Raw genomic sequence first — 23,767 nt, 5'->3', positions numbered from 1 at the left:
GCCCAATGTATCTTTCAGTATCTGTTATTGAAAACACAGTAAGTCAACACCATTTCATTTTTAAAAGACTGGCAGCGAGGTGTCTTTCTAATGAGTGTCATATGTTTCACAGAACTTTCTGGCATTCAGCTGGGTTACAGGTAAAGGGCCATCAACCTCTTAGGAAATACCCACAACAGTCATTTGCTGAACCAGTTTGATCCCTTTTAATATATCCAGGTCTCACATTTATTCGTGCTTTTTTTTTCTCTCTCTCTCTCACCTCAAACCCCATTTCTGTCAGAAAATAAGCAAGGAGTCACAGTACATATCTAGGTCATGGTACTTCATTACCCAGGCAAAAAATAACAAATGTTTTAAATGCTGTCACTAGCAGAGGTCAGAAGGATGACAGAATCAAATCTGCAGCCTTTTTACTACGGGCCTTCACTCTGCTCTGCCTAATTACCTTAATTTCCCGACTTCCTTCAAATCATTGCATAGTTCAAAACACAGCTTGAAATGTTCTTTCTGCAGCTCTCACTGTGTTTACTTTCACCTTTAAACAACAAAGACTGCAAATATGACCTTCCATTGACTTCGCTGATCCATTTAAAAAGACTCAAAGCAAAAGCAACTGAGCAAAGCCGTTTTGTAGGGCTGCAAGGCCGCAGAAAAGATAAGCTCGCAGCCTTTAAGGGAAACGTATCCCGACAGAGCACACTTCACAAGGCTGTTTTCTCGGTTTCTTCTTCGGTAATGTGTGATTAGATTGTTTGCCCAGAGCTAACTGGGAATAAGAGGGACGGGGGAGGGAGGAGGTGGCGACCGCAAGGTGCGGGCTCAACTCCTCCAGGTGCCACAGGTACTCCTTGGCCACAGGTGGCCCCACAGGCACCAGACATGAAACAAACAGAGGTTTCCCAGGCTTGTCTTCAGCACCTTTGTCCCCAGTATACGAAACCACATCATCTATCCACATACTTTTCTCGTTCCGGTCCATGGCACCCAATGCCCGCATTTCACCATGCCCTCTCAATTCTTCCAGTTTTCCACACCATTCACCATACAACAGCTTTTGTGTAAGTCATCTTTATGGTCTTCAGTGCTCCTCATCCACCTGGCTCCTTCTCAATATTGGGCCTCATCATAAACATAACTGTGCTCAGAGTGGCCTTCCTCAGTTACGCACTCCCCAAGCCAATCAGTATATCGCATGCCTGCTGGCCTTGTCCTTCTTGGACATATGTTGATATTTCCTACTTATTTGTACACAAACGTTCAGGAAATAAGTCTATTTTATTCACCCTTGTGTCAGTTCCTAGTACCATTACTGTGCTTGTCCCAGTGTAAATGTTGCCCTTTATAAATAACATTGATTCCATCGAGCCCATTTCATTGACTACCTATTATATAAAAAAGAAAATATCTCAGGTGACTGTCCCTGTGGCAGAAGCCTCCCTAGCACTGTACCACCACCTCAAAATAGGCTTTCTCATTTAATCAGCAACATAGCAATGGGGAAAATGCCATACCGTACCCATTTCACAGAGGACAAAAGTTGAATGCACAGTGGTAATATAATTTGCCAAAAATGTTTAGAAATGCCAATGTCCCAGTAAAAAGTTATGAAAGCATTTGAAGCTTGGTAACAGGCCAGTACGCTCTCATTATAGATTATAAACTAGAAGCTAGGTAAGAGATATTTTAAAGGACACTCTGTTAGCAGCTTGATTCCTCAGCAGAGCAGTATTGCATCATTCCTGAATCAAAGAGAAAATGCAAAATGACTAAAATAAAGGATCAACATTTAGGAAAATCCCTTCATGGACCACAGCAGACTCAACACGCACCTGCAGAAATGTGAGGTATATGATCAAGAAAATTCTGGAAATGGTGTACAATATGCCCTCAAGGGGTATCGACCCTACTCACGAAATCAGTCTAATGTTGTGCTCAAGATCATGAATCGTAAAAGACATACCTGAGCTTTAATGCACTCTCTCTTATTTGCTAATTTTGATGAATTTTCTCATTTGTCAAATGAATATAACAATCTCATGTTCCATCACTGATGTGAAAGCTAATATATTGAAATTGATTAACACATTGTCTGACACACACTGTGTTCAATGAATGTTGATCTTTATTATGGGGATTGATTACTATTAATGTTATTATTGTTTTGTTATTAGCTTGAGTTGCCACTGTAAGATCAGAAATTTTAGCTCCTGTCTCTAAAAGTTCAACTGCAAGATCTTGTCTGAGGGTAGCAGATCAGTGGCTCTTCCTTGTGATATGCTGCAGCAACACTCTCCCCTCTGCATGAGAAAAGCTCTGTCACAGCACATTTCACCCCACTAATTTACTAAGATTTTTTTTTTTAATTTCTATTCTGGAAAATGCCATTTGGCAGTGTGTGATGGATCTTTCTCATTTACATAGATTTACTGAAATTTATAAGTACATGGTCACCAAAAATTTTTGAATTTCACTTTTCTTTTTGGGAGGCTGTTTTAAATATAAGCGAAGTACTTAAATTATGTAATAAAGTTCTGATTTTATTATATGCTACCTGGCAATTCGCTCCCTTGGGGATATCATGTGTTATTATCTTAATTATCACTTTGAAGCATTCTTGACAATTTTGCACAGAACAATTTGTTTAACCACACCTTGTTTATGCTAACTTCAGACTTGACTCCGCGGACTATGTAACTAAATTAGTGCATTTGTACCTAAAAGAAGTTTGCAATTACCTCCACAAGAATTTTCAGAATCACTTCATGTGGTGAATGGAAACATTAATCTGATGCTTAACTACCACTTGGGTATTAATTGGTACTCAGAAAATATATATCAAAGAACATTGCATGGTACAATTTAATATAAAAATAATTTATGTTAAATAACTAGCTCCAGTAGCTTATGTTGCAATACAGAATGGCACTAATGATTGAAACTATCATTTGAACTATTATCGCAGCATTAAAAATAAACTTATAAGAGGCCATGAAATTCAAAGCTTTGCTATTAGCCTTAAGAATTCTCTTCATGATGTAAGAAAATTATTTAAAACATTTTATTATTGGAATAATCCTACAATAAATGCAATTTTATGATTTGTAAAGATATTTTAAAGTGGATTAACTGATTAAAATTAATACTTGGACATTTTCAAGCCTAAGTTTAGCTTTAATCTTACCATTCATAATTTTATAAAATATTCTTTCCAACAGAAGACTATTTTTCTTAGATATTTTGAGTACATAAACCTAATTTTTAAAAATCACTAAGTTATTTTAATAACATGAAGTATACTATCATGGACTAGGTAAAGACAGAGAATATTGAAAAGCATCAATGCACAAATCAAATTTTCTCAAGTTGGCAAATAGAGTTAAAATCATTGTAGCTTTTCTGATTCATTTACTCAATTACTCATTCATTTATTCATTCATTCACTTAGCCATTGAATATTTACTAATGACCATGTTATGTTCTAGAAACTACTGTAGTCACGAGAAACAAACAAAAAATTAACAAAAGTCGGTGCCCTCAGCTTCCATTCCAGTTGGTTGGTGGAAGATGGTCAATAAACAAAATAAATAAGCAGAATATACAGAATCTTGAATGCTAATAAATTCAACTTGATAAACAAAGTATAGAAGAATAATAGAAAATGCTGTGGTTAGATTTTAAATTTTAAAAAGAAAGGATAAGGTAAGTTTTACTGAGACAATGACATTTAAACAAAGACCTGAAGGAGGCAAAGGGGAAACCTTACAGAGATCATAGAGGCAAGAACATCCTAGGAGAAGGCACATTAAAATAAAGCCTCAGAGGTGAGAGAGTGAGTGTCTGACACTTTGAAAAAAAAATTAAGAATGACAGTGTGGCTGGCATGTCCTTAGGAAGAGAGACATGAGAGAGATAGACATGTTGCAGAAACCCAGGCCCAATAGGGTCCTGACAACTATTGTAATAACTTTTTCATGAACACAGGGTAAAATAGGACATGATTCAACCCTTAATATGTCTGAAGACATATTTTAATCACCAGCTGTTTCCTAGATACTCTATAATTATATATATTTGATAGTACACAAAAAAGTTCATGGATGATTTTCAACATTAAAAAAAATTACTCTGTATTAACAACTGATCACTAATTAAGCTGAAATAAACCAGATTACAAAACACATTACAGCAGTGGAGAGAATTTTGGTGAAATAATTTGTCTTCAATTACAATTTTTGAATTGTGACAGAAACTGCTAGTGGCTGAAAAATGTCCATCTTCCCTTTGTTTCATATTAGTAACTCCTTCAGATCTTGTAACTAAGTGTTGGCTAACAGGACACTGGCGAAAGATACTGGTGCCAATTCTAGGTCCTGAAATAGAATGCTTATTGCTGTCTTGGCTCTTTTCCTCTTGTGGCTGGCTAGGAAACAGGGAGAACTGAAATAGAGATTGATGTAACATACTAAAGTGAGCAGAGTTAACCAACCAGCCCTGAGTGCTTATCTCTCATTGGTGACATAAGCAAGAGACAAAGGTCTATCTTTTCATAGTTCATAAATTGGGGTCTTTGGTTGGTGCTAACTTACCCTATATCCTATAAAATATATTAGCAAAAACAGAAGGTTAAACAGAACAGAATTCATAAAACTCTAAATTCTTACATTACAATTGTAACACTCTCATATTAACTTTTCACTTCTTTACTATAGCCAATGACCAGATACGCAACATTTCACTCTGCATTTTTTTTAATATAAAAAAGAAACAAGGGATCTACTCCCTTTTGAAGGCTAATTTTTATTCCACCTAATAAAAAAGAAAATGGAACAGAACAGAGGTCTCAGAGGCAATGCCACACATTTACAACCATCTGACCTTTGACAAACCTGACAAAAGCAAGCAATGGGGAAACAATTCCCTGTTTAACAAATGGTGCTGGGAAAACTGGCTAGCCATCTGCAGAAAGCAGAAACTGGACTGCTTCCTGACACCTCACACTAAAATTAACTCGAGATGGATTAAAGGCTTAAACATAAGGCCTAACACCATAAAAACCCTAGAAGAAAATCTAGGCAAAACCATCCAGGACATAGGCATAGGCAAGGACCTCATGACTAAAACATCAAAAACATTAGCAACAAAAGCCAAAATAGACAAATGGGATCTAACTAAACTCCAGAACTTCTGTACAGCAAAAGAAACAATCGTTAGAGTGAACCAGCAACCAACAGAATGGGAAAAAATTTTTGCAATCTACCCATCTGACAGAGGGCTAATATCCAGAATCTACAAAAAACTAAAACAGATTTACAAGAAAAAAAACAAACCCATTCAAAAGTGGGCAAAGGATATGAACAGACACTTTTCAAAAGAAGACATTTATAAGGCCAACAAACATCTGAAAAAATGCTCATCTTCACTGGTCATTAGAGAAATGTAAATCAAAACCACGTTGAGATACCATCTCACACCAGTTAGAATGGCGATCATTAAAAAATCTGGAGACAACAGATGCTGGAGAGGATGTAGAGAAATAGAAACACTTTTACACTGTTGGTGGGAGTGTAAGCTAGTTCAACCATTGTGGAAGACAGTGTGGCGATTCCTCAAGGACCTAGAAATGGAAATTCCATTTGCCCCAGCAATCCCATTACTGAGTATGTATTCAAAGTATTATAAATTGTTCTATTATAAAGACACATGCACACGTATGTTCATTATGGCACTGTTTACAATAACAAAGACCTGGAACCAACCCAAATGCCCACTAATGATAGACTGGACAAGGAAAATATGGCACATATATACCATGGTATATTATGCAGCCATAAAAAATGATGAATTTGTGTCCTTTGTAGGGACATGGATGAATCTAGAAACCATCATTCTCAGCAAACTGACACAAGAACAGAAAATCAAACACCACATGTACTCACTCATAGGTAGGTGTTGAACAATGAGAACACATTTACACAGGGAGGGGAACATCACACATGGGGGTCTGTTGTGGGGGAATAGGAGAGGGACAGCAGGGGGTGGGGAGGTTGGGGAGGGATAACATGGGGAGAAATGCCAGATCTAGGTGACGGGGGGATGGAGGCAGCAAACCACATTGCCATGTATATACCTACGCAATAATTCTGTATGTTCTGCATATGTACCCCAGAACCTAAAGTTCCCTAAAATATATATTAAAAGAAAAAGAATAAAGAAATGACTTTTGAAAATAATTTGAAGGACTTCCCAAAGAAAAGCTGGATTTTATGACATTAACAGATGCCTTTCTTTTGTTGCTAGTTAGGGTAGTAGTTATACCAAATTTGTTCATGAATATGTGGGTAATGAGATTTACACGTAGCACATGGAGACAGTCACAGAACTGTGATATTAGTATAGCTAGCTACGGAAAGAAATGTAGAAAGAAAGAATAGAGTGACTGAGAAAGATAGAAAATATAAGACAAAAAAATGAATATTGGAAGGAAACTAAAAAAGAGAAATCTGGAATAAGATAGAGAAACTTAAAGAGGGATTAAGACTCAAAGAGAATGATGGAGGAACTTGGCAGAATATCGTTAAGAACTTCATGTGGGAATCTGTTTATTCTCAGCTTTTCTTTAGATCAACGCCTTGAAAGACCTTTACTGAATTCAGAAAACCATTTAGAATATTTGAAAACCTTAGAACCATTATCTGATTAGTTGAGCAGAATTAACAAGCCACCAATGAGGCCGGAACTAATCGAGTTGCCTTCTTTTCCTTTTCAAAGTTACAAAAAAAAAAAAAAAAAATCTCAAAGACTATCTTAAATATCTTACAATAAATTGTATTCTATCTATGATTTTTGTCAGAGCTACAGTATTTACATTATGTCCAATTTTACTGAAACTGTACTTTATCTTGAACTTTTCCGAATGATTTTGTATATGTACTACACTAATTGACACAGTTTTCACATCTTTATGGAATTAGAAAGCCAGTAAGTTGAGGAAGAAAAAAAAAATTAATGGGTGCTCATTTAGAGTAATTGAATGTCATTTCACAACTTTGAAGTCAATTCGAACGGCAAATGTAAGGTATAAGAGTCTATAGAATTAAAAAAGTATTCTTTTTTAATATTTATGATATTATGTTTAAAATGTGTATATATATATATATATATATATATATAGACACACACACACACACACACACACACACACACAGAACATTTTGGAGTACCTGTTTGAAATGGCCCAATTAACAGCATGGAGACACTATCTAACATCTTGTCTCAGCCTTTGAAAAATGCTATGAGGGCCTATGGCTATACCTTCCTGAACACACCAGATCTCATGTGAAAAATGCTATGAGGATATAAACTCTCAGCAAATAGTCACTTAATATTTATACGTGATTATTTCCTCTTATGCGGTAACTCCTAGTCGTTTGTTTGTAAAAAGACAGTTTGGAGGATATAGCATGCAAGCCTATTTCCAAGGTAAATAAAATACATTGCCTACTTCATTTTGAATTCAAAACACAAAATGAGCTGATTAAGTTACAGAAAAGAAAATATCCCAAGTAAAAGAGTGAGAAGCACAATCTGTCTATTAGATTGGTCATGGTTTTGTTTTCTTTTCCCTAAAAAAAAAGTTATGAGAACATTTAGGTCTAATATAGAACAATAGTAAGAAAAGTAAAAAATGGACAACTCAGCAACTATCTCCTAGTTTGATTTGCAGACAAAGCTACTGAGAAGAAAGAACAACTCCACAACCCAAAGTTAACTACCTTTATGTTATGTTTAGAGTTTACAACAGAGCATAATATAGATAAAAAAAAATTAATAAACCTGCTTGGATTGTTCATATAGTTAAATAAAATGGTAATAAGTGATCAGTTTAATTATTCTGTTATCTAAATAATTGATGTGTACTTTTATTTCATCTGCAAATATTACCTTGCTATATAATTTGACTTTAGCACCATACAACCCAAAAAGTAATAAATAAAGTCTTTGCCCACAAGAAGTACTAAGTAGGTAAACTAAGGTACAGTAATATTATAAAGTGTTTATTTGGGCAAATAGAGATTCATGAATCAGGTAGCTCCAAACCACAGTGATTTCAGAAGCTCCATCAAGGGGACCCCAGGGGCAAGATATTATAGGATGAACACAGAAGTGAAGCATTAAAAAAATAATAATAATTGGTTTAAATTCGCTTCCTTATTTTCTTGTTGGAAAATCCCTATTTCCTTAATTACAAATTTGTACATTTTTTTTTATTAGGTGAGCTTAAGTTCTGTTCTTCTTGAATATAGGCATTTACAAAAAACAGCTCAACTGAAGTTTCTCTTATATTTGCAAATCAAGCAAGGTTTAGATTACTTATGAGGCCTAACTGACTTTGTCTGCTTGGTACTCTTCAGGAACAATCTCCATTGTAATTTACTTTAACAGAAGTTAACAAATATCTGGGGAAAGAAAGAGATGTCACAATCTCCCCGTAGAAGTACCTGGAAGGGCACTTTAGCGTGTCCATTTTTCACATTGTATTCAGAGTGGTCTCTCTGATCACGTTATTCCCCTTCCCTGCTCCCCTCTAACTAAAGACATGAACTATTTCATTGATTTTCAATCCCCTTAGCTATTAACACAGAACTTTTTGTGCTAAGAGTTTTCTCCATACTCCTTCCCCAGGCATGTTTTAGCCTGATCTCTCACTGTGCTCCCACTTTGTCTACTTTGGGCACACTGGTTGTGCTTCCTGTTGCCATATGTCTTTGTAAAAGTTCGTTATGCTTCGTCAGGTTAACTCCTTCAGATCTCAGCCTAACTGTCACTTCCCTGACCTCCCTTTTTAGGTCAGATTCTCTATGCATAATGTCTCATAGCTCCACAAACCTCTCCTTTGTGCATAGTGGTTAGAAATTGTTTTACATTTTTGTTATTAATTAATGTCTATCTCTCTTTCTAGAGTATAAGGGCCAAACGTAGTCAAATCACACTTGGTTCTCCTCAACATTGTAAAAGTGCCTTCTAAAGTGCCTGAATTCTGTAAGCTCTCAATAAATATTAGTAGAATTATTACCGTTAAGTGAAAAATGAAATCAGTAACCCCATCTATGAGATTTTAGAAAATTCCTTTCTGTTAAGGAGTTTCAAATTTCTGCTCTTCAGCTTAAACTAGTCATGGGTTAGTTGTTTGTTTGGGATTTATCTGTGTTTTTTTGTTTGTTTGTTTTTGAAAAAACAAACCTTGAATTTCTTAGAAAAAGGAAGGAATTGACTGCCTCTAGGTTAAGGACACTCATTGCTTCAGGTATCCAGAAAATAACGACTGAAACAATGTAAATTCAAAAGAGCTTCATGGGTTTGAATCACTCAAGAGCACAGTTATAAATTTATTTTTAAAATAAATGTAACCTATATTACCGTTTAAAATTCTGTTGGCTTACTCTACCCTATTTATGGTGGATCAGAATTGTGTACTGTTACTTGCAGTGCTTGCTAAACTAAATTATGAGTTAAGTTTGTACTTCTGTGAAATAGACTTAGAATCTCTCACTTGCCTACACTTAGACATTTTCCTTCCTGAAATTTTTTCGCCTTTGATTGAAAAATTAGAGGTATTTTGTTTTGTCTTGACGCTTAACCTTACCAAATATTCCACTTTTCTATTATTTTTATATTTGCTATTGTTTAAGATGTTTATGAAGAATAAATTATGGAGCACTTACCGTGTGTCATGATCTGTGCAAAGTATTTCACATGCACTACCCTATGCAATTATCATGACTGCCTCTTAATACACAGACTATTACTAGATTATTTTAGTAAATAGGGAATTTTAGTAAGTTGCCTCATATCACATGGTTACTAAGGGGCATGGCTGGAATGGTAGATCAGTTCTTCTTTTATTCCAAAGATTGTATCAAGGTTAAAAGAAACAGCTTGAAGCAGTAGAAAGATCTCTAAACTTAAAAGTCTTTTAAACCCCAGAGATAAGCTATGACTCCGTTACTAACTGGCAAGTCACTAAGGTTCTTTATAGTCACTTTTAAAATAAAGAACATGTAGGACATCAGGGGGCAAAAACCATTGTCTGCCAAGTGAAAGTTAATCGATTCTCTGTTCCCTCATCTTCCTTTTTCCCAGCCCCAAAATTAAGTCCAAAGAAAGAATGATGAATGGCTTAATGATCACGTATTATACAAGTAGACAGGGATGTAATCATATAGTCAGCATTTTTCATCTTCTAAACCATATGCTTATCTTCACAGAGTAGAATTTTTAGATTAGTAGCATTTTTTAATGTGGTGTATATCATTAGGAGATAAGACTACTACCAGCTGTTTGAAGGAAATAGGAATTTTACTAAAAGAATCCATTGGAAGGAAGTGAATAAGACAGATTGATGATAGGAGAGGAAATCAAGTCTAACCGCCCTATTTCTTATTCTAACTCTCTATTTTTCTCACAAGTTACAGTGACTTTTGAAGAAGACTTTTATGTCTTCATTCACATCTTATAAAGTGTTATAATGTGAAACTTTTTACTTACATAAAAATTAATGCTTGAAAAGTACTTTTAAATCCCTAGTACTTCAAGCATTTAACATGAATTCATAAAATAATGTCATCTATTATAACATAAAATGCAGTAAAGCAATAGTTATGGGACAGTGTTGAAGAAATCTTAATTAAACAGGCTAGATCCCAGATAGAGTACAAAGTCCTACAACACGGACCCATCACAGGTATACTGAAACTGTATGGTTTTTAATATAAAGAATACCTGGATTTGATTTAGGTACTAGAGAACTAAATTCCAATTTTCTTATTTTTTTTATTGTCTCCTGTAGCTGTTAAAAACAAAGGTAATCTGGCATAAACTCACAAAATATTAATTCTCTCATGTAAAGGTTAACTTACCAAAGAAAGGCAAGTTTCCCCTATCTTACTCTGTGATGCTGTCATGAATGTGTACGCTGCCTGCTCAAACTCTTACCATCACATCCCCATTTCAGCCAACTAGAAAAAGAAAACAGAAAAAACAAGGTCATGTCTTGACCTTTAATGATACTCCGTGGAAACTGTATATAACTATACATAAACATGTTTACTTATAATGTACTGGCCCAAACTTAGCCCTATAGTTACAAAGCAAAGTGGTTAGTCTTTATTCATTATCATCTACAAAATCAAAAGTTGAGGAGTCTCTACACTAGCAGTCTCTGCCCTAATGATCTTATGCAAGTGGAATTAACTTCCTAAACAACAGATTGATCGTTTATCACAGACATTTCGATATCTGTATTATCAAAATGTAGTGATGATGGCATGCTCTATTTGAAAGTGTCTGTCACTTTCAAATACATGTAAAACAGTGTATTTACATTTAAGTCCCAGGTAGAACTATGACATTATTTGCTTGTAAGAGTCCATGAATAGGAAAACCTTCAAATAGGATATTGTATTACTAACAAAGTGATAAAATGCACTGGAAAACAGCACATTTAAGTAATGCCTTAAATCTTTCATACCATTAGTGTGTACACTGGCTACTTGAGCTCCCACCATCAGGTGATGATGGTATTGCAGATTGAAATAATTTACTTTTTCAGCATGGTTTTAAAGATTCTGTTTATAACACAGAAAAGACTCTATGAAGTATTAATTGCTAGGTTTAGCATACCTCTTTTGGCACTTACATTTGTTTCAGAAAGTATCAGCCTCTTCCTATTTTGTGTTTATTTGTTTTTTCTGATTCAAGAAGATCTGAGGCTATTCAAGAGTGAGTGCAGGCTGGGGTTAAGATTTGACAAGGAGTAACTAAAACCAATCTTGTCAGATTGCTCTGCTTCAATTCCAAGCCACACATACAAAATGTTCAGGAGGGATTCCTGTATTTCAGTCACATTCCTATACACACCCCACTTGTACATTCCTCAGAAGTCTCTAATAAAAGTAGCTTCTTTTTAACAGTATTGCAACCTTTGTGAAGACGGGTTACCTTTTTTATGGGGTGAGGTACCAGACAGACAAAAGATTGATATCTAAAAGCAAGGAAACTCCCATTTCTAGTGGTGGCAGAAGCAGAAAGCAGTTATAGATACAGCGAAGAATAACCAGAGAGCACAGTTAAACTGAATTCTTTTAAAGTAAAGAATTCTTGAAGAAAAAGTTGGATTATTTGTCCTCAAAGAAACTACCTCAGAACATTGAAGTGCCTCATCTGAACCAAAGGAAAACTATTGCTGACAATTGGTAAAAGAGACGCATTGAACCAGTTGTCAGACGTGCCTACTGAATGCCAATTTGTAAAATAAAACCCTTTGAACAACCAGAGGATGTTTTAAAAGAAGCTGCTGATTCAAAATGAATAACTTCACTTTGCTGTGTTTTCTGCTCTTGTATAGATCATCATTACTATTTTTACTTTCTATTTTCAGCAGAATTTGAGTTAACCTTTTGTTCCATCTGTAGCCCGCCTTCTCAAGCAGCACCACCTCCTTTTCATTATTCCTTTCAAAAGCACTGAAATTTGCAAAAATGTGCTGTTTTCCTCCCTCACTCTGTGGAGGAGTAGCGGAGCTGGCTTTTCAAGCATGAAGATTCCTAATAATCAAAGCAACGTGAGGATGAAAATGAGTATGCAGGGTGGGTAATACCCAAAATCAGAGCAAGGTGTGATTGGAGAGGCGATGAAAATCCTTTTGCCTTAAAATGCGTTCTCTAGAAGCTTGGTGTAGCACCTGAAACTTCCACTGTGAATTGCTGAAGACTTTAAGCCTTTAATAAAAATTAAAAATATTTCCATGAAAATATTATTCACTAAACCACTATCAACCGTCAATCTCTCAGTTCATTTTGGTTTATCTGTTTATCCCTGAGGCCACGGGTCTTCTGATTTCTTAGCAAAAGTTAATGGTAATGAGGAAATGTCAAAGTCCAGACTCCAAACTTTCTCTCATATGATGACTTCTGTTAAGGTCAAAACAGTTGCCAGATCTCCATATGACAGTTTTTATTATACATTTAGTAGATTAGATAATCTTAGAATCTGAGAAAGTAGGCAAAAATGTATTCTGAATACTCTGGAGCCTTAAAATAGATCTTCTCTTTCACAACAGCACTTTCATGTATTTAAAATTTAGCTACATGTAGAGCTATATATGTTTATCAAATATGTATTTATTCATCCTCGGAAAATGCTCAGAGCAAATAAGTATTCACGGCCCCTCAGTGACAATCTTGGCACTTCTTCAGGGCTTGCTCCCCTGGAAGGACAATCTATGCCTGACTGTCTGTGACCAGCTGGGCAGTATTTCAGGGAGAGGCTTGGCAAGAAACACATGTGGACCTGAGCAGAGACAGCGGATTCTCGCTCTTTTGTGAATAAAGATAAGGAACGGAACCATCGCCAAGAATTCAGCCATCAATTCATCTACAATGGCAAATGCCCCACGTAGATGTGGAATGACAGAGGAAATGGCATAAATTTGAATTGTACGGCAAGAGTTAAGGTCTCCTCCAGCCCTTAACTCTTATTCTACAGTAAGGTCACATAATCTTATTGTCAGATAAAGCATCTGAGGCTAAAGTGACTTAGTACTCTACATCCTGTAACCAGTAACAACCAGGCCAGGTCTGACCACCAGGGCCCCTTTACAAGAAATTCTCTTGACATTAACTAAATGTGAGTGTCTTCGTTTGGGAGGTTATAACGGAATATTATAGACTGGGCACTGTAGACAACAGTTATTTCTCACAGTTCCGAAGTCTAGGAAAGTCCAAAATTGAGGCACCATCAGATCCAGTGTTGTCTGATGAGGGATGCTGTCTGACTCATAGACAGCTGTCCTCTGGTCGTATCTTCACATGCATCTCTTCTTATGAGGGCACTAATCCCATCAAGAAGTCTCCACACTCATTATCTAATCACATCCCAACGACCCCACCTCCGAACAACATCACATTGGGGATTAGGGTTTCAGCATACTAATTTGGGGGAAAAATAAATATTGAGTTCATAGCATTGGCTAAGAAAAATATTCTTGCTGCCGGGCACGGTGGCTCACACATGCAATCCCAGCACTTGGGGAGGCCGAGGTGGGCTTATCATGAGGTCAAGAGATCGAGACCATTCTGACCAATATGGTGAAACCCCGTCTCTACTAAAAATACAAAAATTAGCTGGGCGTGGTGGCAGCACCTGTAGTCCCAGTTACTCAGGAGGCTGAGGAAGGTGAATTGCTTGAATCCGGGAGGCAGAGGCTGTAGTGACCCGAGATTGCACCACTGCACTCCAGGCCTAGCGTCTGGTGACGGAGTGAGATTCTGTCTCAAAAAAAAAAAAAAAAAAAAATTGTTAAATGTAATGCTTGTAAATATATTGCTATTTATATGCACTAAATACCTTTTCTGTTTAAAAGATTCTTCTGTGTCCTCTTTGTAAAGTCTCATATCACAGAAAAGGCATAAAAGTAAGCAACAGAAGACTTACATGCCAGTATCACTCCTGCCATAAATCGCATCACTTTCAGCATGTCATTGCTTTCTGACTCAACTTTTTTACTCCAAAAAAATATGGTGGTTAATTTTTTTTTAAATTTCTAAAGTCCCTTTAATTCTATTATTCTAGAAAAGTAAACATCTTTAAAAATGCAAAATATAGCCCCATAATTTATCTGTATTGTGATCATATACTCATTTTAGGATGGTATTATAGGATGTTCATTTACAGGTCTTTCTCTGGAAAAGGCAAATGTATATAGAACTTGCAGTTAACAATCAAAATTCTATTAATATTGTCCAGATTACTATCAGCATGATATTCCCTAAAAACTTCAAGACTTTATTGACATTAAAATAATATAGCTGCACCAACAATATAAAAGCTTGTTCATAGACAGCAATGGCATTACAAACATATTGTGCTTTGAAATACTAGTAGCTGATAAGCTGCCAGCCCAGCACCCCACAGTTACAAGCGTCCTGTTTTACAAGGAGGTAACAATAATGCTTTTATTTTTTCTATTTTATTATTTACTATCAAAAAGTATACACAAATCTATAGTTAAAACTTGGCTGGGCATGTGGCCCACACTTGTAATCCAAGGACTTTGGGAGATTGAAGCAGAAGGATCTCTTGAGTCTAGGTGTTCAAGACCAGCCCAGGCAACATAGTGAAACCCTGTCTCTGTATAAATAAAAAATAAGTACAAGTTAAAATTCATGAAAATTTACACACACGATTACAGGCCATACATTGTACCATTCAGTCTAGAGAAATGTAAACAAATGTAAATCTGCAGTACTAAGTCCTAACTGCATAAAACTATGCTAGTATATACTATAGCACTGAAAGAAGTTCACAGCCACTTCTTGTTGCTATTGCAGTGAGCTCAGGTGTTCCACATATCACCTTAAAAAGTTCTGTAATGCTAATAATCTCTGTATGAGCAGTTCAGCTCTCCGGTATATTGCGTATTGTAGAAACAAGTGATCCCTTGTGGTGTTCACATATTTCCATCATGTTTAGTGTTGAGTGCAATAGGTAAATCTTGAATATGACATTGATTTTAATCATTTTAAGTATTGAGGCCACGTGACATGTAATATTTTTCTCTTGATCAGCAACTAAGGCCGTATAGGGTTGTAGCGATAAAGGCAAACTGTGTATTTTTGGCTTCAGCGTCCCAGATTGTCATGCATTTACTCTCCTGGATAATTATTTAGTTCTCTTTTATTGTTCAAGTGTAGCTCACATGAGTAGAAGTATAAAAGACATAGGAAATTATAATTAATTCTGTGTGAATTCCATTTGATAGGAGAGAGAAATAAACTTAACACTTGGCCTTAAGGCTATTTCTATATAAAGCTACAAACCAACTAGTGAAAAATAATTTATCAAGCGGCAATTCTTGCTATCAATTACCTAGTATGTTTTACTGATTTTGCAGAGAAAAGGGCTTGTATATATGGCATTATGTAGACTGAACTTAAGAGAAACTAAACACTAAACAGAAAATTAAGTCTAACGTTGCCTGGGTTGTAGTAATACAAATGTCTACCTCCTGTTTATTGAGTCTCCAAACATCTCATGAATGTAAAAATTTTTTTGAAAAAATGTCCTGTGTAAATGTAAAACTTTTTCAATTAATCACTGCAAAGTTCACTGCTTCCCAAAGGCATATTAAACTTCAATAAGCATATTGGCTATTGAGAACATGAAGGGAAATGATGGCATCTGTGAATGTGACCCAAAATCTGTTGTATTGCTAATGCTCAGCAACGAAGGACTGGTCTTCCAAGTGCAGAAGGAAGTGGGCCAAAGAGGAAGAAAAATCACTGGAGCAGAAAAGAATATTAAAAGTAAAATGTGATTGTCAGAGTCATCTGACAATTGAACTCAAAGCATGACTCCAATAGAAACCTTAAAGTTGACTTTGTTTATTGCAGGGTTAAGGGATTATATTGTTTTAGCAAAATTACAAAGTTGTTTATATTAAATTGGGACATCTGAGAAAAGAGACAACAAATGCCCAGGAACTATTGACTTTTTTAAATGTTGTACGTTTAGTTATTATTCAAAAGGCAACAACAGACTTGAGTACTAGGAAAACTGTTTTTTCTCTATTTAAAACTTCAGAGCACAATAATAATAATTATTATTATATTATGTAACTGATTCAGCAAATGATTATATTATGTAACTGATTCAGCAAATAATAATTATTTTCTAATATTTAAAATATAATAATAATTATTATTATTTGCTGAATCAGTTACAGACCTATAATTGCAATTAATAAAAGTAAAATAAGGTTTTAGGGGAATTGTTTGAAAAATAAACATGAGGCTTCACAAAATATAAAATCTGGAAAAACAGGCTTGGAAAAAAAAAGCTAAGATGACTCCTCACACGTGAAAAATATAAAGCATAACTAACAGAGCACCATGACCAGGATCAGCACTACACGATACTCAAGATTCTGCAAGACATGTGACCGCCACCTACTATCACAACTACAGCAATAGACATTCTATTCCACCTCCATGAATTCATTCTTTTTGTTTGTTTTGTATCTAATTCATCACCCATCCATGTTTGGGTATACAGAAAAGCCATTGAATTCATTACCTGAGGCTGCTGTAACAAATTACTATACATTTGGTGGCTTAAAAGAAGAGAAGTGTATTGTCTTATAATCCTGAAGGTCAAGCATCCAAAATCAAGGTGTTGATAGGGCTGCCCTCCCTCCAGAAGCTCTAGAGGAGATTCTGTTTCTGGTTTCTTCCAGCCTCAGGTGACTGCAGGCATCCTTTAACTTAATGAGGCAGCATCACACCCCTCTTCGCCTCCATCTTCACATTGCTTTCTACACTTCTATGTGTCTTTCAAAATGTCCCTTCTGTCTATCATAAAGACACCTGTAATGGCATTTAGGGTCCATCTGAATAACCAGGGTAATTTCTCATTTCAAGACCCTTCATTTAATTATATCTGCAAAAATCCCTTTTTCAAGTAAAGTAGCATTTACAGTGTACTGAGGTTAGAACTCAATATCATTGGGTGGCCATTATTCTACCTATTATAGTTATGGAACAGGAAAATAAAGGATCCATCCTTCTGTTTATATACTGACCATTCCAACACATGCAATGCATGACAATCTCTAGCTAAAAAGTAAGTCTGAGAGCCAGATGGCCCACAATATGCCAAATATTTACTAACATCCACTTTATTCACTGCACAAAATGTACACAGTTTTCTTATCATACATATACGTCCACAAAATAAAAGATGCTTATGCAAGTCATATGTAACTGTTCTCATGCTTTAATTGCAACAGAAAACTGAGACTACTAGTTTAAACAATATACTTTCTTTATAAACTCATAATATGCCTAAAGTCCAGAAAGCAGGCTTTAGATACAGTTTGGTCAGAGATCCAGTTATATTTTGCTGCAAATGTCTTGACTCCTCCATGGTCTTTCTCCTAGAGTCATTGTTAGGCGGGCTTTCTTCCTGGAAACATGATTTATGATGTTTCCAGCTACATGTCTTCACACTTTAACACAGATAGAGAAACAATCTTTTCCTTAATTCCAGAAAGAGTCTGAGATTTAGTATGAGTGGTACATGCTTAGACACCTGTAGTAATCCTGATGAATAAAATGTCCTGATATGACTTAGATCATATGCTGTATTTCACATATTGAAACAGCTGTAAATCCATCTTTCTTAAACCATTTAGACTCTGAAAGAGAAATTAGGAAATGTTTTTAAAGAAAGAAAGAATTCAGAATGAAGGGCAGAGAACTCCAAATGTCAATTATAGAATCACATGGTTGTCATAATAAAAGTTAGCTTATCTAGTTTGTTTGATTATTTTGGTTTTGTCTTAGGATTTTTGTTTGTTTGTTTGTTTTTAACTTTTATTTTCAGATAGAGGTACATGTGCAGATTTGATATATAGGTAAACTTGTGTCATGGGGGTTGGTTATACAGATTACTTCATGACCCAATGCTAAGCCCTAGTACCCATTAGTTATTTTTCCTGATCCTCTTTCTCCTCTCACCCTGAACCCTCCACGCTCTGGTAGGCGCTATTGTGTCCTGGTCCCCTCTACGTATCCATGCATTCTCATCCTTTGACTCCCACTCATGAGTGAGAATACAAGGTATTTGGTTTTCTGTTCCTGCATTGGTTTGCTAAGAAAAATGGCCTGCAGCTTCATTCATGTTTCAGAAAAGGATACGTTCTTGTTCTTCTTTATAGCTACATAGTATCCTCTGGTGTGTATGTACCACATTTTTTTATCCAGTCAGCCATGGATAGGCATTTAGGTTGATTTTATTCTTTGCTATTGTGAACAGTGCTGCAATAAACATACATGTGCATATGTCTTTATGATAGAATGATTTATACCCCTTGGGATATATACCCCATGATGGGATGGCTGGGTTGAATGGTAGTTCTGTTTTTAGGTCTTTGAAAAATTGCCACACTGTTTTCTACAATGATTGAACTAATTTATACTCTCACCAACAGTGCGTAAGTATTACTTTTTCTCTGCAACCATGCTAGCACCTGTTATTTTTTGACATTTTAATAATGGCCATTCTGACTATTCCATTATTTTGAATTTTTTAAAGAGCATGAAAATGGAACACTATGTTGGTTTAGAACCAATTTTATTTAACATAAATTATCAATCTGTAGAAATTTTTAATAGTCTTTATTGAATCAGAATTTTTTATAATAACCACTCACTAACAAATCTGTTTTGCAATATTGAATATCTTTAGGTTCAACTTATTTGCAATTAGATGTTGAAATTTTTTATTTCCTTGCTTTATTGGACACTTGGTGAGAAGAAACTAATAGCACTAAACAGCTAAATTATAAATGAATAAAGGTGGAAAATCATGGAATTCAAGGAGCAAACTAAACCTAAAATAGAAGAAAGGAAATAATACAAATAAGAGAATAAGTCAGTGAAATACAGAACACAAATTTATAAAAAGTTGGTTATTTATAAAGATGGATAAAATTGGCAAGTGTCTAGCCATACTGATCACAATTAAAGGGATGGAAAACAATAACAAGAATGAGAAAAGTGACATCACTACAAATTCTACAAATACTATAAAAATGGTCAGGGAATAATGTAAACAACTTTAGGTCAATTATTTTGACAAATTAGAGCAAGTAGATGGATTCCCTAAAAGGCATAAAATACCAAAGCTCACTTAAGAAGAAATAGATTATATGAATAGTCCTACACAGTAAGTACTCACTTAGTGTCATTGATAGGTTCTTGAAAAGTGTGACTTCAAGCAAAATGATATACATCAGGTTCTGAAATAATGTCCTTTTATTGAATGTTATAATGCTGATGAAGAAAAAACATTGTTTTATGTCTTTTTACTTAAATTGCATTTTCCAAAAACCTTCTAATGATATTAAGTTAGGACTTACTGTACATCAAATTGATAGTTAAAAACTTTTAAACAAATAAATCTTCACTTCTTGCTTTACTGATAAATTCTAGCAAACTTTCAAGGAAGTAATTAAAACAGAAAATTTAAGAAGATGATATACTCACCAACTTTCTTATATGAAGGCAGAATTATCCTGATTGTAAAATCAGACAATGACGAAAACAGAATATCAGTAATTCCTCACTCAAACGTATATGTAAATTCTATGTTAAAACCATATGATATGATTTGTGTCCCCAAATCTTATCTCAAATTGTAGTTCCCATAATCCCAGTGTGTGGTGGAAAGGACCCAGTAAAAGCTAATTGAATCATGGGGGCAGTTTCCCCCATGCTATGCTTATGATAGTGAGTTCTCATGAAATCTGATGGTTTTGTCAGGGGTTTCACCATTCACTTGGCTCTCATTCTTCTCCTTGCTACTGCCATGTGAAGAAGGACATGTTTGCTTCTCCTTCTGCCATGATTATAATAAATTTCCTGAGGCCTCCCCAGCCATGCTGAAATGTGAGTCAATTAAACTTCTTTCCTTTTTAAATTACTCAGTCTCAGGTATGTCTTTATTAGCAGCATGAAAATGGACTAATACAGTAAAATGGTACGAGTAGAGAGGGGTGCTGCTGTAAAGATACCTAAAAATGTGGAAGTGACTTTGAACTGGGTAACAGACAGAAGTTGGAAAGTTTGGAGGGCTCAGAAGAAGACAGGAAGAAGTGGGAAAGTTTGGAACTTCTTAGAGACTTGTTGAATGGTTTTGGCCAAAATGCTGATAGTGGTATATACAGTGAAGTCCAGCTTGAGGTGGTTTTAGATACAGAGAAAGAAGTTGTTGGGAACTGAAGCAAAGGCAACTCTTCTTATGTTTTAGCAAAGAGGCTGGTGGCATTTTGCCCTGCCCTAGAGATCTGTGGAACTTTGAACTTCAGAGAGATGATTTAGGGTACCTGGCAGAAGAAATTTCTAAACAGCAAAGTGTTCAAAAGGTGACTTAGGTGCTGTTAAAAGCATTCAGTTTTATGTATTCACAAAGATATAATTTAGAATTGGAACTTATGTTTAAAAAAGAAGCAGATGATTGAATTTTGGGAAATTTGCAGCCAGACGATGTGATTAAAAAAATTTTTTTTTAATTTAAAAAAACACATTTTCTGAGGAGAAATTCAAGCCAGCTGCAGAAATTTATATAAGTAACAAGGAGCCAAATATTAATCACCAAGAAAATGGGGAAAATGTCTCCAGGGCATGTCAGAGGTCTTCGCAGCAGCCCGTTCCATCACAGGGCCATAGACCTAGAAGGAAAAAAATGGTTCTGTGGGCCAGGCCTAGGGCCTTGCTGCTTTGCACAGTCTCAAACTCGGTGCCTTGCATCTCAGCCATGGCTAAAAGGGACCAAGCTGCAGCTCGGGCAGTGGCTTCCGAATGTGCAAGCCCCAGGCCTTGGCAGCTTTCACATTGTGTTGGGCCTGTGGGTGCTCAGAAGACAAGAATGGAGGTTTGGGAACGTCCACCGAGATTTCAGAGGATGTATGGAAACATATGGATGTCTAGGCAGAAGTCTGCTGCAGAGGCAGAGGCCTCATGGAGAATCCAGTAGAGCAGTACAGAAGGAAAATACGGGATTTGGAGGCCCCAAATAGTGTTCCCACTGGGACACTGCCTAGAGAAGCTGTGAGAAGAGGGCCACCATCCTCCCGACCCCAGAATAGTTGATCCACAGAAAGCTTGCATTGTGCACCTGGAAAATCCACAGACACTCAATACCATCTTGTGAAAGCAGCTGGAAGTGGGGCTGTACCTTGCAAAGCCACAGGGGCAGAGCTTCCCAAGGCCGTGGGAGCCCACCTCTTGCATCAGTATGACCTGGATGTGAGACATGGGGACAAAGGAGATTATTTCAGAGCTTTAAGATTTAATTACTGCTTCATTGGATTTCAGACTTGCATAAGGACTATACCCCTTCATTTTGGCTAATTTCTCCCATTTGGAGTCAGTGTGTTTACCCAGTGCCTGTACTTCCATTTTGTTTAGAAAGTAACTAACTTGCTTTTGATTTTACAGGCTTCTATGTGGAAGGGACTTGCCTTGTCTCAGATGAGACCTTGGACTTGGACTTTTGGGTTAATAACGGAATGAGCTAAGGCCTTGAGGGAACTGTTGAAAAGACATGATTGTGTTTTAAAATTTGAAGACATGAGATGTGGGAGGGGTCAGTGGTAGAATTAGATGATTTTGTTGTGTTCCCACCAAAATCTCACCTTGAATTGTACTTCCCATAATCCCCACATGTTGTGGGAGGGAACTGGTGGGAGGTAATTGAATAATGGGGGTGATTTCCTTCGTGCTATTCTCATGCTAGTGAGTAGGTTCTCACGAGATCTGACGGTTTTATAAGGGGCTTCTCCTTTCACTCGAATCTCATAATTCTCTTTGTTGCCACCATGTGAAGAAGAACATGTTTGCTTTTCCTTCTGCTATTATTGTAAGTTTCCTGAGGCCTCCTCAGCCATGCTGAACTGTAAGTCATTTAAATCTCTTTCCTTTATAAACGACCCACTCTTGGGTATGTCTTCATTAGCAGTGTGAGAACGGACTAATACACCATAGTTAACATCGTACTTAATGTTTGAAGACAAAATGCTTTCCTCTTGGGTAGAGAATAAGACAAGGCTGGCTGTTTTCACCATGTCCTTTTAACATTGTACTAGATTGTCAAGCCAGTGAAAAAAGGCAAAAAAACTAATAAAAGGAACTCAGATTGGAGAAGAATGTATAAAACTGTATATATTCATAGACATCATACTACTGTAACTAATAAGTAAAAAGCAGCAAAAGAAAGCTTTTGGAGGTGAGGAATATGTTCAGTATCTTGATTATGGTGTGGTTTCATGATGGTACAACATCAGTTTGTACACTTTAAATATATGTGATCTATTACATGTAAATTATACCTCACTGAAACTGCTAGAAAATGGTAGTAAACAATAATGTCATAATAGACCAATAAAAACATCTAAGGAAAATGGAGCTATATCAGAAAGGATGCTTTTATCTGCAAGAAACAAAACTCCAAATTTAAACTGACTTTAAGAAGGAATATTAATTGGCTCATCGTTATAAAAACTAGACAGAAATAGGAAAAAGAATTTTTTTAACATAGAAAAAAAGTTAGTTTAAGGAAAATTAATCAAAGCCAGTTGCAATGAGAAATCACAGAGAAATAATAAAATTATAATAGATCTGGAAAAATATATATTTAGTTTATTTACACTCATTGGATACAATATTGGGCACCTCTGAATGCCGCAAATCTCAGTTTTATTTTACAGATTGCAGTCTATAAAAATGACGTTCTGATGAGAGGTCATAGGATTATAAAATTGAAGAGTGAAGCCATGGAAATGAAAATGATGAGCTTAGCTGAACACTCATGTATTGAGGCTCTGCAATGTTACAGAGACATTAGCAACAACAGTAATAAATAAGACACAAGTTAGCATCATTGTCCTTGATCATTTAGGATTTGCTATTATGTACTTGACCACTTAGAAATCTAGTCCCCCAAATTATTATTTTTTTATTTTTATCTTTTTATTCGTATAGGTGGATGGGACACAAGTGTAATTTTGTTACGTCCACAGATTATGTAATGGTAAAGTCGGAGCTTTTAGAGTATTCTTCACTTGATAAGGTACATGCTTAATGTATTCATTAAGCAGTATCTCATCTCCACCGTCCTCCCACTTCCTCACCCTTCTGTGTCTCCATTG

Source organism: Saimiri boliviensis, chromosome 18 (genome assembly GCF_048565385.1).
Source record: "Saimiri boliviensis isolate mSaiBol1 chromosome 18, mSaiBol1.pri, whole genome shotgun sequence".
Taxonomy (NCBI): Eukaryota; Metazoa; Chordata; class Mammalia; order Primates; family Cebidae; genus Saimiri; species Saimiri boliviensis.
The sequence above is the reverse complement of the archived record's forward strand: the minus strand, read 5'-3'. Positions refer to the sequence as shown.